Here is a 14860-nt window from a genome sequence, read left to right as displayed (position 1 = left end):
TTGTGTGGATGTCTGTGTGTGTAAGTATTCATACAAAAAGGCTTAAAAGGAATTATATCTAAAATCATATTGACGGTGTTGAGTTTTTATTGTATTTAGTAAATAGTCAGAAAGAAAATACTTTTTTAAAAAAAGAAAACAATGCGTGACTGCAGTGTAACAGAGTCTGTAATAAGCATTGCTGTGAGGGAAGCCAGAGGAGGGGGGACTAATTCTGACTCTGGTTGGTGGGAGAAGGCTTCCTGGAAGAGGTGTCATTGGACAGAGAATGAATAGGGGGATCTGTTTGTGTTCCTGTTTCTGCACAGTTTGTAGCTCATATTCAGTGCAGAAATGGGCAGCTCAGCAGAAAGCAAGCCCAACCCAGTTCTGTGGGACGTTCAACCTGTTTGCTCTCTGGTCATAAAAAATTCATGCCAATTAATTTAAAACCAGATGACAGGAAATGGAAGCTTAGAGCTTTAAAAAAACACTAGACAACAGCTTCGATCAGTGTCCAGTACAGTCACTTTGTTACTTTCTCCCACTTCCCCTCGCCGGCTTGGGATTTTATACTCATTTGAAGTGGCAATGGCATTCCTGGGTATTAGGTTATCAGCCTTTTCTATTTCCTCAGTTACTATTTTGGATCATTGAAGAAAGAATCACTTTCAGTTCATATTTTCAAAACATGGTTTTAGAAATGATGCAGCTTTGTACTAAAGCGCCCTTTTGGGAATGTAAATAAGTATCGATATAATCTAGTCACTTTATGGAAAAGCTGAGGACAACATAACAAAACAGGATGACCCTGCCTGGATTTGAAAACAACTTAATTGGTGGCCATATGGCACAGAATTGCATATCTGGGGTCTGAGGAGGGGGACGGAAGCTGAGTGCGCTCCTGGGGCACTGGGTTGGGTTAGAAGCAGGCAAGCAGAGGCCTGGTCCCGGCTCCTTCAGTTACTAGCTGTGTGACCCTGGTGACTTTCTTGACATAGACTAAGTATTAGGCGTTTTTACGATTTCAGCTTTGAAAGATGAAAGACTTCAGTTCTCAAGTCACAGTGCATTGAAGGACTTCAGACCAGCTCCCCAAAGTGTAGTAGGGGCACCACTGGGAGTTGGCATAGTACATGGATGAGCGTTTCCAACTCCAAAATTTATTTTAATAAATTGTGTGTGTGTATGTGTGTGTGTGTATATGTGTGTGTGTATATATATGTGTATATATATATATATATATATACACACAGCACCTCACACCTATGACTTCCTATTGTTCCAATGGTTTCAATGACAAATTCCTTCATATTGTTAGCAACCATTTTGTAATTACAGAACCTGTCTTAGTCGCGAGGTTGCTGTTCATAGGAGAGAAAGGGCAGAAACAGAGCTGCAGAAATATTTTTTGAAAATTATTTAAAAATATGGTTAAGAAAAAATATGAATTGATTTGGGAAAATTAGTAAATGATAGTAGAGGTGACACATGGATATGGCAAAAATATGAATGGGGTACCAAAATTATGGCATTAGGCCTTAGACGGCTTGCTGAGCCTTGCTGAGCTGCAGGTTTTTTGCCTATAAAATCTCCCAGGGTGGTTATAAGGATCATGAAATCATATCTGTAGGTATTATTAGCTCAATAGCTATCACATAGTAGGGACTCAAATATATGAGTTTCCTTCTCTTTTCCTTAGCCTTGCTTTTTCAAGTTAAAAAGGGTATCTGTGACCAGCCAGTCCAGATTCCCTATTTTTCAGATGAGGCCACTGAACCTAGACTAGGGAAAGGCCAGTCCGAGGACTCCAACAGATTGCTTGCTTCTCACTGTTCTGGGCTCAGGTGTGGACAGTGCCTGCCAGAGACCTGACCACACTCCTGGAAAGGCCTTGGGGAGACGGATGAAAAGAATGGGAAGGAAAATGAGTTAATAAGGGCAATGGTCAACGGTCATGGCCTAACACAGGTGGCAAGAGAGGAAAATCATGATTGGCATGGTGCTTTTTAATATAGTATATCTTGATAATCTCTGCTCTGAAAAATGGTAAACTCTATGTATAGAAGGAAAAAAAAAAAAAAAAAGCCCAAATTGTTGGAAGTGAATGTGTCGAGATTGTGGCCCTTTTCTTTGCTTTATTTCTCCTGGTATTTTTAATGGTCTTTTATATTTTGACATCTATGAAAAGTAAAAAGTGCCCAAATGACTGGAAGGCTGAATTTTCTACACCGAGAGTTGGGCACCATCACCGAGCGTCCTGCTTGACACATAACTATTCGTTATCATGCTTAATTTATTATTGCATTTCATGTTTTAGTTATTTTGCAGCGCCTGACCACTCAGTTTTTCCAGTTACCCGGAATCATAGGTAGTTGGTAACCAATTCTAGGCATAAAACCTATGATGCATTTTAGTCCAGCGATCTCAAGGAATTAATTGTGTTTGTCTTCTTGTTTTGCAGATGGACAAACTGAGAATCAGAGAGGGCTAGTGATCTCTCGGACCCTTGGTCAGTAGGTAAGTAATGATGCTGAAAGTGAACCCAAAACACGATATGCTTCCAGTCTGCAAGACCTAACCCCTGCCAGATCGATTGTCCCAGGCTTGTGACTTTTCTGTTTTGTGCAATTCAAGTCAGTATTGCACAAGTCATTAAATAAGATGAGCCGGTTTGAGGCAATTGAGTATTACTTGCACTTGTGGCTTCTGTTTGTTCCCAGTGTGGAGTTGACATGTTTAACAAGTGAGTCTGTGAAGTCCTTTTAGGCCATACCTGGCCAACATTGGGTCTTTCTCTGGGAACAGTGGGGCTTACTGAAAACTGGTCCATGCTGCAGTTGTTGTGACACTCTCCCTTCAATAGACCCAACTGTTTGATACATCCAGAGTAGAGAGCTCTGGACTAGTGTGGTCAAGACTTCTGGGCTCAAGTCCTGCAATGACCTGCTCTGTGACCTTAGGCAAGCCACTTAACTCATGGATTCACTCATTCTGCTTGCTTGCTTTCACACTGTTTTTCCCCAGGGTATTTAGTCCCAGCCTCAGCACTGGGCACTGAGAACAAGATAAATACAACATAGGCCCTTGAGGAGTTCACAACCCAATCAATGAGTTCCTCCATTTTCCCATTATTGTCTCATTATGAGAATTTCTAGCATCTGCTTTGGGGTATATAGTCTGAAGGGTACTTTGTGATCTTTCCCACAACTCTATAAGGTAGAAGGAAGTCGTTACTGCCATTTTGCAAAGGAGAAAACGATGGCTGAAAGAGTGGACCAAAGGCATACCTTGAGTAAGGAATGAGAGCTAGGCTTGAAACCCAGATTTGCTAATTCCAAAACATTTGTTTCTAATAACAGCAGACTGTTCCACCTGGTAATTGTAGCGTCTGAATGGTCATTGTTGCATTCTACCCCTTGGCAGTGAGTATCATGTTGGGGAGATCAGCACCACTCTGGTGGTGGGATAATTTTCTGCAAGGGATTCTTTTCTGCATCTAGCTGATTGTTCCAGAAAGCAACGTTTTCTCTGCCTGAGAGTGAAGGCAGCTGTGAGCTTGCAGTAAGCTGAGAACCAAGGGAAACCTGCTGCAGGCCCCGGGACTGGCTCTACCAAGTGGCTGGGATTTAGCATATCAGAGAGAATCCACCGTGGGTGGAAGGAGTGACACAGCCCCCCAGCCCCTCCTTGTGCAGTGACCTTGCTGTAAAACTGCTGCTTTTTTACCAAAGCTTAGTGATCCTGGACTGCTAAAGCAAGCCTGGTAGCTTCTGCTTTTGCTGAGTTGTCTTGCCTTAGGCAAGACACAGAGAATGCTGTGGATTAGAGGCTATGCTGTTTGTTTATGTGGATGACAACTCCTTGAGGATGAAGCTCTAGAGTTCCTCAACATCTGTAATTTCAAAAGGTGCATGAATGACCTCAGTGATCTGGCTTTTATGTCTTACAATACATGTGGATGTTGTGAATTGTGACCATGGTTGATGTAGATGCACCCAGAATGCTGTAATGTACATGATACGCAGGTTTTGTGGGAATGTGACTGAATGTGTGGGATATGGGATTTTTGGGGAGTATGTGTGTGTTTAATCCCTAGAAGGCAGTTCTTATTAAAACACACACACACACACACACACACACACGTGTAATTTTTCAACAACACCTAGAAATGGGCTTTTAATAAGCCTCATTAAACTCTTTGATTAGTACAGGAGGCCAATCACTCTTTCATCTTGGCTCAGATCACAGCTCTCCCTTGCCCTCTTCTTTGGGGTCAGACAAAAATGCCTGCTATTCATATTGGTCTCTCCAAAGCCTTTTCCCCCTCACCTGCCCTCTGCAGCCCCCACTCCCACCCCAGTGCTTGTCTGATCTCTTTGCTTGAACCTCAGCACAGTGCTGGTGTCGGGACTGACAGATGATAGCTGCAGGTGCTCCTGGAACCTGAGTGTCCCGTGTCTCGAGTTGTCACGGCAGGACACGTAGGGTCTTTGTTCAGGAAGCACTCTGAGCTGGGAGAGCTGGGGCTCCTTCCTTTCTCGGGGCGGTCACTTACTACTGCAGGCTCTCAGCAGAGCTGTGTGTGTGTGCAAACCCTTTCCCTTATGGGTTGAGTTTCCCCTTGTCTGACATGGGAGGAGGTGAAGCTCTGTTGAAAGGCAGGTTTTGCCCTGGACTGCGAGCATTCTGCCAGGTCTCCTGAGGAGAGCTGGTTCCCAGAGTGATTATCTTTCCTGAGCCAAGAGCCAGGTGCTCAGTGACAGGAAGCAAGGTAGGCTTAGCAACAGGCTTATCAAGCCCTGCTACAAGAATCTTCATTCGCATAACAGGACTGGGTTTGTTCGGTTTTGTTCCTCTCTGGGCACTGTCTCAGTTCTGGAGCTGGTGTATTCTGAGCAGGAGTACCTCTGCTCCTTCTCAGAGGCAATGCGCTCCCTGGAGTATGAGCTCCTATCTGTGTCATCCTTGTGCATCCCACAGTAGCAGCACAGGGCTGAATGTCTAGAGGGCCAGTCAGTGTTTGTGGTCTACGTAGAAGATGCTGGCTCCAGGCAGCGATTGCGCACCTGGGGTACCCATGCTTTATGTAATGGAACACGCCTGCATTTATGTCTTGACTTAGCTTCTTTTTTTTTTTTCTTTTTGAGACGGAGTTTCACTCTTGTCACCCAGGCTGGAGTGTAGCGGCGGGTTCTGGGCTCATTGCAACCTCTACCTCCCAGGTTCAAGTGATTCTCCTGCCTCAGCCTCCCAAGTAGCTGGGATTACATGCACCCGCCACCACCCCCAGCTAATTTTTGTATTTTTAGTAGAGACAGGGTTTCACCATGTTGGCCAGGCTTTTCTCGAACTCCTGACCTCAGATGATCCACCCACCTCGTCCTCCCAAAGTGCTGAGATTACAGGCATCAGCCACCACGCCTGGCCCCCAACTTAGCTTCTTACTGAACCAGCCCACTCACCTTCTCTGTGAGACTGCAGAAAACCGATGATAGGGGTGTGTCCTGCACAAGCCTGCTTATTCAAGGGCTATTGGGGGCTAAAAGCCAGCCTGCATTCCACCTCCCAAGCCGTGTGTCCCAGAGGGGCTACATCTGTCCAGAAGAAGAGACATTTTTTTTCAAATTCATGTAAAGTCAATAATGGGGCTAGTAGTAGCCTTGTTTCTTTCAGCCTCAGTTTCTTCATCATTTATCTAAATTGGCTATAGGGATGATTTGTGATTATCTTAAAGTATAACTGACACATAGAGACTGATAAATCATAGTGGTCATTAGTAGTTGTAATTATAGCAGCAGTAGTAGTAGTCATGATGTCAGTAATGATAATGCCTTATTTTTGTAGTGCTTTATATTTTGCAAGGTTCTTTTGTATTTGATTATTTCATTAGCCATGCATTAAAGGCAGGACTAGGATTGCTCTCTCTGGGACAAAGAGACAAATATGATGTGACTTACCTACTGTCAGCCCCTGAAGGCCTGACCTGGAGCAAGCATAAGCCATCCTGGCAATGATGTGAGGCTGGGGTATACAAAACTAGGGATGCCTGGGAGAGCTCAGAACCTCTTTCTGCCTACACACCCATGCCCATTATCTACCTTGGTCCTGGAGGTTCTGCCCTATTTAGAACCTTCTGCCTGTCTTGCCAGCAACCCCATTGGTGTGCCAGCCTCTGGTCCCTGTGACTGCAGTCATTGGCTCAGAGCAGGGTCCAAACCAGGTAAGCCACTGAGCATCCCAATTCTGTCTCACAGCCTGGGTGGACATGTTGCCTGGGCCTTCAAAGCCACCCAGACAGACTTTCTAGGGGTGGGGAACAATAGCCATCTCGCATGCATTTTCCAAACACCCCTTAGTCACTGCACTTCAACTCTAGCCAATAGACATTTATGAAGCACCTACCATATACAAGACACTCTAGTGACATCTTACATATATTTTTTTCCTAACTTCTTTTTTTTTTTTTTTTTAAGAGACAGTGTTTTACTCTGTCACCCAGGCTGGAGTGCAATAATGTGATCACAGCTCACTGCAGCCTCAAACGTCTGGGCTCAAGTGATCTTCCTGCCTCAGCCTCCCGAGTAGCTAGGACCACAGGCACATACCACCATGCCTGGCTAATTGTTTTATTTTTAGTAGAGATGGGGTTTTACTGTGTTGCCAAGTGTGAGCTACCATGCCCATCCTATTTTTTCTAACTTCTATACCTATTTATAAGATGAAATAAATAAGTTTCAAATAAGTTAATTGATGTGCCCAAGATTTCATAATTATTCAGTGGTAATGCTGGGATTTGAACTCACGTATTTAGACTAGAAAGCTTATGCACTTGACTTACATAAGCATGTAGCACATGGGGACTAGCAAAAAATGGTTGTCACCCATTAGTGATAGCGTTTGAAAAAGTGGTTATTAATAAAGTACTTACCATCCTGAATCCTAACTGCTGGTTCTCCTGTGGTCCTTTCCCATCAGACTGTGAGGTTTCTGAGGGCAGAAATCGGGAGTCTCAGCCCTTAACAGGGTACAGAATTTATAGCAACTGATTGATAAATGAATGAATAACAATATTGACAATGGCTAAATGGCTGTTTCCTAGGCATAGTGTTAAGTGCCTTATGTATATGACTTTGCTCATTTCTCAAAGCAACCCTATAAGATAGATACTATTATTAAAACCAGTTTACACTAAATAAAAGACCTCAAAGAGTTTTGAATAACTTTCCCATGTTACATAGCTGGTAAGTGGCTGAGCTGAGAATGGGACCCAGCTTGACTGACATGAAAGCTTGGTGCTTAATGTCTCACCCAGATGTATTGGCCTCCTGCAGGTGTTCCTGCATGTGCCCTAGCCACAGCCGATGCCCATAGGCTCCTTCTGAGAATTACTGGGAAGCTGTCATTCAAATCCAGTGCCTTCTAATGCAGGGCTATGTGAGGTTTCCATTTAGAAGAGACAAAGCTGGTGAAGGCTGGGAAGCTGTAGTCATGTATGAAAGACAGCATGAAAAGCCACTAATAGAATTAGCAAGAAGAAGGTGACTTACTGGGGAACAAATCCAATTTGTAAGACACAGGTAGGGGCAAAATCAGCCTCGAGAGGTACAATCTTTTAAGCTCTATGGAGAACAGTGGGGAAATGTTTCATTGGCATTTACTGGGAGTATTTCTTGGGTTTGGCAAGTCCACTACAGCATGCTCAGTGGTGGTCAAGGACAGGAGAAGGGGGAGGTCTTGGTGCATTGCTCTCAAGGGAGGGCTTTTGCTTCTAGTGCCTTCCCCCAAGACCTCATGGACCAGTGACTTGTTTCATCATGTGGAGCTTCATCTTATGCAAGCGGAAGAAACAGTATGCTGGCTTCATTGCTGCAAGCTAATTGACCCCTTGTGACTTCATTCAGAAGGTAGCAGGAACATGTGCTCTTAGTGAAAGCCCAGCAGCCAGGAGACACATTTGAGCTGGGAAAGAGAGGGGCTTGGAGTGGCTCTGGACAACCTGGGCAGGACTAGGATTCTGATCCCTGACTCCTGCCAGCACCAGAGCTCAATTTGCACGAATTAAGGCTATGTTCTAAGTCCTGGGATTGCAGTGAGAAGTGCTAGTGCCCTCATCTATAAAAGGTAGAACAGGAACAAGTGCTTGGGGAGACTACATATGAACACTCATTGGCAGAGGGAGAGGTATGCTAATTAACAGAACAAGACCTGTCAGAGCCTTCATGGACTTGTCTTTGGGTGGAACCAGGGCTTTGACCTTTTGGAGGCTGGCCCTGTACACTTGAGTAACAATACTGGACCTGGAAGCTGGACACTGAAGGCACGTACTTCCCCCTACCCTGCCCCAGCAATGGCTTTTAAATCTTGCTCTCCAGAGCCCTGAGAGTTTAATGAAATCCTCTCTGGGATTTCCATAGGAGACAGGCAGATTTTCTACTGACTTCTAGGCCCCCACCCTGCAGATCCTCTTCTCACTGTTTGCAGGGTGGGCTTCCTTGTTTCCGGGGTGGATGTTTGGCTGACACACCCCCCATGACCATGCTGTTTGATTGTAGCCAATGTCCATTCTCATTGGCAGTGTGCCTGTACCACATCAGTTATTAAATATTTTGAACTGTACTCTTGTTTGCAAATCTTCTTTGGACAGAGGAAACCCGTGCTGTTCCATGCCAGCTGCATCCTAACTTAGGCATATCATACCAGTGATCAACTTTCAAGCCACCGCTACACAGAACTAAAGCAGTTTTGTTGTCTTTGAGAACTGTTTTCTGTGCTTCCCCATCCATCCTAGGGTCACAGAGTCACCTGGATATCACCAATCCACATGGCCATGTGGGATTTGGCTATTTGTTTACTGCCCACTTGCTCCCCCCAACCCCCACCATCACCACCCACCCAGCGACACCACAGCAAAATCCCTGGTTTTCTTGCAGTGGCAGATCTGAAAGCTGGAGTTTGTCTTTTCCATCCCAGCCCCTGGCATGTCTCTTTAGCAGGCAGATAGCATGCTTCATTGCCTGCCTGTGGACCTGGCTCCCAGATTCACTCAGCTATGGCTTTACAAACAAACAGCTCTAAATGAGCAAGATGTGCCAGCTTTTCTGGGAGGATTCCTTATGAGTACCTACTATGTGCTTTGCATTCATTCTCTCATTTAAATGTCATACCTTTCCCAGTTTGGTGTAATTCCAGTTGTACAGATGAGGGAACACAGAATAAGCCACTTTCTGAATAATAAGTTTCCCATCAATAAAATGGTCCAAACAGGAACAAGACAGTCATTTGTTGTGATGGTATAAGGGATTCTAGCACTGGACTGTTAAATCATCTTCTGGATTACAGGATGCTCATCAGTGCTTGTTCCAGGATGTGATCACCACCGAGATCCTGGATACTGCAATGGTACAAAGGGAGGGATGGTGAGGGGAGTTCCCGAGCCACTTGCATTGTTTTCTAGAAATCACACACTGATTTCTAAGAAAGCAGCAGAGGTAGACACTTTCTGCCTGTGACTGGATTGATTGGATGCCAAAAAACCCAGATTCTAGTCTAGGTTCTGCAATAAGTCTTCTAGGTGACTTGGGAAATCATTTAGCCTTCCTGTTCCTTTTGCTCAAAAGAAATAACAATAACCTTAAAGAGTTGCTATGTTTATAAAATATTACATACATATAAATTGGAAGCATGATGCCAATGAGAGTTATTAGCACATATTGTTCATCCTCCTACTGATACCTTTGATCTATAATGATTTTAAAAAGTGAGTCATGGATACATGCTATCTCTTCTAGAGTTGGAGGCTGGGAGAACTGACTGAGAATGAGAGGAATAGAGCCAACCCATCACTTATAGATTAGAGAGCCTCCAAGTCTAACTAAAGTAGAAACTGCCAGAAGCAGTGGCTTACGCCTGTAATCCCAACACTGTGAGAGGCTGAGTCGGGTGGGTCACTTGAGGTCAGGAGTTCAAGACCTGCCTGGCCAACATGGCAAAACCCCATCTCTACTTAAAAAAAAAAAAAAAGAAAACATGTAGAAACTTACCTCTAACCTAGGCAAAAGAGAAGAAAGAATCGATAACTTATCTTTGAGTTACCTTGCCACCAAGGAAAAAAGAGAAAGCTAATGGATTACAGATTATTCCCCTTGGTTAACGTCGAGTCTTCCTTTGTTGAGGAGTAAGTAAACACAGATGACAAACTATTAGCTAAGCAGAGAGAGGTATAGTTTGTGCAGGAACGGCAAATACTTGATGTATTAGGTTGAATTCCCCAGAATCAGACTCTGGGACAGAGATTTGCATGCAGAAAGTTTACTGGAGCATGCTCTTAGGATCAGCACCTGTAAGGGAGTAAGGGAAGAAAGGGAAGAGTTGAGCTGCAAGGCAATCACAGCAAAAATGTCAGCTGATTCCACAGGGAACTCGAGCTGGGACGGTCTTCAGATGTCTCACATTGAGTCAAAGCGAGTTGGCCTTGTTGCCCACTGTAATAACAGCTGTGGACTGCCCACAGGTGACAGCTCTCTTGGGCTGAAGACCACTCCTGGAGAGGCACTTAACTGATACCCGTCAGCAGCCAACAGCAGAAGTCCCTGCAGCTGGAGGAATGAGTGTCTCAGTCCCAAAGGAGGTAGTCAGAGTGGCATTAACAACATTTGGCCTGTGGGCTGCCATTCTTTCTCCCACTACCCTGCAAACACCACTGTTGAAACAACTCTTTACCACTGCATTCAGATGAGGGCTCAGAATTTTTTCAAACATGATACTTTAGATACACATTATCAATCAGCTGGAATTTGCTCATGAAAAAGGACCCTATTTGCTACCCTTGCCCTCTACATGTGTAGGAAACATTTATTGATGGTGTCATAATAAGTCTTGAGTGTTATGATTGCTCTTTCAACATCAAACAGTTGGTAAACCTTAGACAATTCCCTGTATGTCTCCTGGAAGACAAGATTTTCTCTTATTTTTCCTTATTATGCCCTCTCACCACACTTCATTCAAGCTCTGACTTATTCTCCCCTTACCTTAGTAAATGCAGTTTTCCCTGTGGTTCATTTTTTTCCCTCTTTTTATTGACCACACACTCTCTTGTCACCTCACCCATTCTTATTTCAACCAACAGCCCACCTTAGACATCCCTTCTTCCCCCTAGTTTTATATTACCAGTCATCCGCTAAATCTGTCCACCTGCTTAACCCCTCTGGCCTCCATAAAAACAGCAAATTACATTCACATTAGCTAGCAAAGAAGTTGACGCTTAGCTCTCTGAAGATGCTTTTAGAAGATGTAACGTCTTGCAAGAGACAGAGCCAGGCGTTACCATGGGTCTGGAGATAAGCTGGGATTTATCATAGGTCTGTTGTCTCCCAAAGCCTGTGCTCTTTCTTCCGTACCTTTGAAATCTTTGTTGGGATGATCTCTTCAAGAATCTGGATTATCTTTACTGAGCTTTGCCAGAGTTCCCTGAGGAATCAGTTGAGCAGTCTACATACTTTGATTGTCAATTCTGCAGGTCATTGTGAATCACTGCAGAGTGATAAGAGTTACTTCACCCCAGTGGGTGAGTTGGGGCCATTTCTGCTTTCACTGAACAGAGTATAGAGTGCTGGGCACAGCCTGGCTTTGAAGTCTACTAGCTTACCATTTCATTTACTTCTGAAGATACTCCAGTGGTAAGGAGCCTTTGGGATCACAAACTCACTGTCAGGGTCAACGGGTTGGGGAGACACTGAAGCCAAGTAATGGACTGGTTATGGCTCTTGATAAATGAGAACTGTGGTCAGTCCAGCTGGCCAGGTGCCAAAAGCCTAGCAGCTTCAGAGGTGGACCCACCTGGGTTTCTGTGCTGAATGCTTGTGCCTATATCTGCCATCTTCTCCTTCAAGAAAGAGGTATTTGGTAAAGAGGTCTTTTGCTTTTAGCTGAGGGCCAGTTCCATTGAAACCAAAGATCAATTAGGCTGTTGGGGTACCCACTGAGGCCCTATTCTGTACCAGATATTCAGCTAAGTATCCCACTCCTTCACCCTTAAGGCGTGGGCTGATGTGTTTTTAGTGTTGCTTAAATAGCAGACATGGGTCCCACAGCTTCCTGATGCAGTGTGACTTCTGAGCTCTGACAATTTGTTGCTCTGCCCTTGAGACAATGACTTTTTTGCATAGGGAAGAATCTAGAATCCTCATGATGAGTGAAAAGATGGGCTGATTTGAGTCCTCACTCTCTTCTCTGCTACAGATTTGCTATGTGACCTTAGTCACTTGACCTTTCTGGTCCCCAGTGTTACCTCAGTGTCAGTGTTGAAAATAGCCATTATAATGCCTCAAGCACCCTACTTATTGGGGAACCGGGAGTATAATGTAGGTGCTTTATAAATGATGCATGTTTCGCTTCCTCACCCCCAACTCATTACTTAGTGTGATCGCTAGAGAAGTGTTTGCTAGACATTCATGATCTACAGAACGTGGATATTTCCTCAAGGAGTGCATTACATCTTTGTTGGATGACCCAGGGCTGGATGGGTCCTAGTGTCGTCATCTGGCATGCTTTCTCACTGGACCCTAAGGGGACTAGGTTCCATACCCAGTACTTTCTACCAGCCATGACTTGGAGAAGATTCCTCTTCATTTACTGGTACTTCACCTATTCCATCTTCCTTTCTAGTGGCATGTAACCAAGAATGTTCAGAAGAGGCCACCAGGGCAGAGTGAAAGGCATCCTGCCCCATGTGCTGGTTTTATAAATCCAGAACACTCATGACCTCTCCAAGATTTAGTCTTCGCATTTATAAAGTAGGGCAATACTACTTTCCTTAGTAACATTCTCTGAGAATTGCATGTGATAATACACATGAAAGCACACTTTGCAACAAACATATGCCAATGTAAAGTTCTATCTCCTATGAGTTTTTATTTCTTGGTCTGGCTCCTTCACCAATAGCTCCCAACACAAGTTCCTGAATGTATTTGGTCTATGCAGATCGCTTATCCAACATGCTATTTGTGGCTATCAAGTTTCCTGATGAACTTTTAAAATTTATTTATGTGTTTGTTTTCCTCTCTAAATTCCAAGATGTTTAAGAATGAGGTCCAATCTTAATTCATCTATTTCCCAATTATGTAATAGATGCTCCATAATTGTTTGAGGAAATCAATGAAGATGAAAGAAAATTAGAATCATGGGTACCTGCTTCATATCTGCTTATGTAATCCTCACAGCAGTTCTATAAGGTTAGTGTTATTTCCACTTCTATTTTTTTAATTTTTTTTTTTTTTTTTTTTTTTTTTTTTTTTTTTTTTTTGAGACGGAGTCTCACTCTTGTTGCCCAGGCTGAAGTGTCATGGCATAACCCAGCTCACCGCAACCTCTGCTTCCTGGGTTCAATCGATTCTTCTGCCTCAGCCTCCCGAGCAACTGGGATTACAGGTGCCCACCACCACGCCCAGCTAATTTTTTTTTTTTTTTTTTTTTTGGTATTTTTAGTAGAGATGGGGTTTCACCATGTTGACCAGGCTCGTCTCAAACTTCTGACCTCAGGTGATCCACCCGCCTCTGCCTCCCAAAGTGCTGGGATTACAGGTATGAGCCACCGCGCCCATCCTATTTCCACTTCTAGAAAACAAAAATTGAGGCCAAAGGTGAAGCCACTTACCCAGAATACATAGTAACTAGTAGAGCAAGGGATGATGGCCTTAGACTCCTGGACTCCAAAGCGAGTGTTCATATTCTCTATTTCATTTTCTCTCGCTCCCTTTCTCTTTTTTTCCCACATTATTATTGTGCAAACAACATGAAAACAATAATAAAAGAAAACAGAAATACAATCACCTTTCATTGCACCACTTCTAGCAAGTCAGCTGTTTCCATTTTTCCACATTCCCCATAGCCTGTTTCTTGCATGTGTTTTCTATAGCAGCATTATTGAGATATAATTCACGTGCTATAAAATTTACCCTTTTAAAGTAACAATTCAGTGTTTTTTTAGTCTATTCACAGAGTTGTGCAACCATCACCACAATCTAACTTTAGAACATTTCATCACCCCAAAAAGAAACCCTGTACTCATTAGCAGTCATTCCCCATACCCTGTTTCCCCCAGCCCTTGGCAACCACTCCACTAATCTACTTTCTCCCTCTTTATGGGCTTGCCTGTTCTGAACCTTGTATATAAAAGGAATCATACAAGATGTTGCCTTTGTGTCTGTTTTTTTTTTTTCACTTAGCATAATGTCTTCAAGGTTTATCCATGTTGCGGCATGAATCAATACTTTATTCCTGATATACCCATGCCCATACCCACCCACCCACACACACATACCACAATTTGTTTATTTATCAGTTGATGGACATCAGGGTTATTTCCATTTTTAACTATTATGAATAATGATGCTATGAACATTCATGGGCAAGTTTTTATGTGGACATAAATTTCAGTTCTTTGGGGTATATATCTAGCAGTGATATTGCTAGGTCATATGGCAACTCTATGATAAACATTTTTAGCAACTGCCAACCTATTTTTAAATGTAGCTTCGCCATTTCACAATACCACCAGCAATGTATGACATTTCCAATTTTTTACATGCTTTTCAATACTTTTTATGTCTTTTTTATTTCCTTGTGGGTTTGAAGTGGCATCTTATTGTGACTTTGATTTGGATTTCCCTAATGATGAATGATATTCAGCATCTCTTTTTTTTTTTTTTTTTTTTGAGACAGAGTCTCACTCTGTTGCCATGCTAGAGTGCAGTGGCGTGATCTTGGCTCACTGCAACCTCTGCCTCCCAGGTTCAAGCAATTCTCCTGCTTCAGCCTCCCAAGTAGTGGTGGGACTACAGACTCCCACCACCACGCCCAGATAATTTTTGCATTTTTAGTA

At 43.5% G+C, this 14860-nt stretch overlaps 1 protein-coding gene across 1 annotated transcript in view; it reads left to right on the top strand.

Annotated features, from left to right (window-relative positions):
• TENM4 (teneurin transmembrane protein 4) overlaps positions 1–14860 on the top strand; it is an 800850-nt gene that overhangs the window by 137714 nt on the left and 648276 nt on the right. The window contains exon 2 of the mRNA XM_026446989.2: positions 2444–2499. The gene's annotated coding sequence lies outside the window, so the exon portion shown is untranslated. The remainder of the gene's footprint in view (positions 1–2443; positions 2500–14860) is intronic.

Source organism: Piliocolobus tephrosceles, chromosome 13 (assembly GCF_002776525.5).
Source record: "Piliocolobus tephrosceles isolate RC106 chromosome 13, ASM277652v3, whole genome shotgun sequence".
Classification (NCBI taxonomy): Eukaryota; Metazoa; Chordata; class Mammalia; order Primates; family Cercopithecidae; genus Piliocolobus; species Piliocolobus tephrosceles.
The sequence above is the reverse complement of the archived record's forward strand: the minus strand, read 5'-3'. Positions and strand labels throughout refer to the sequence as shown.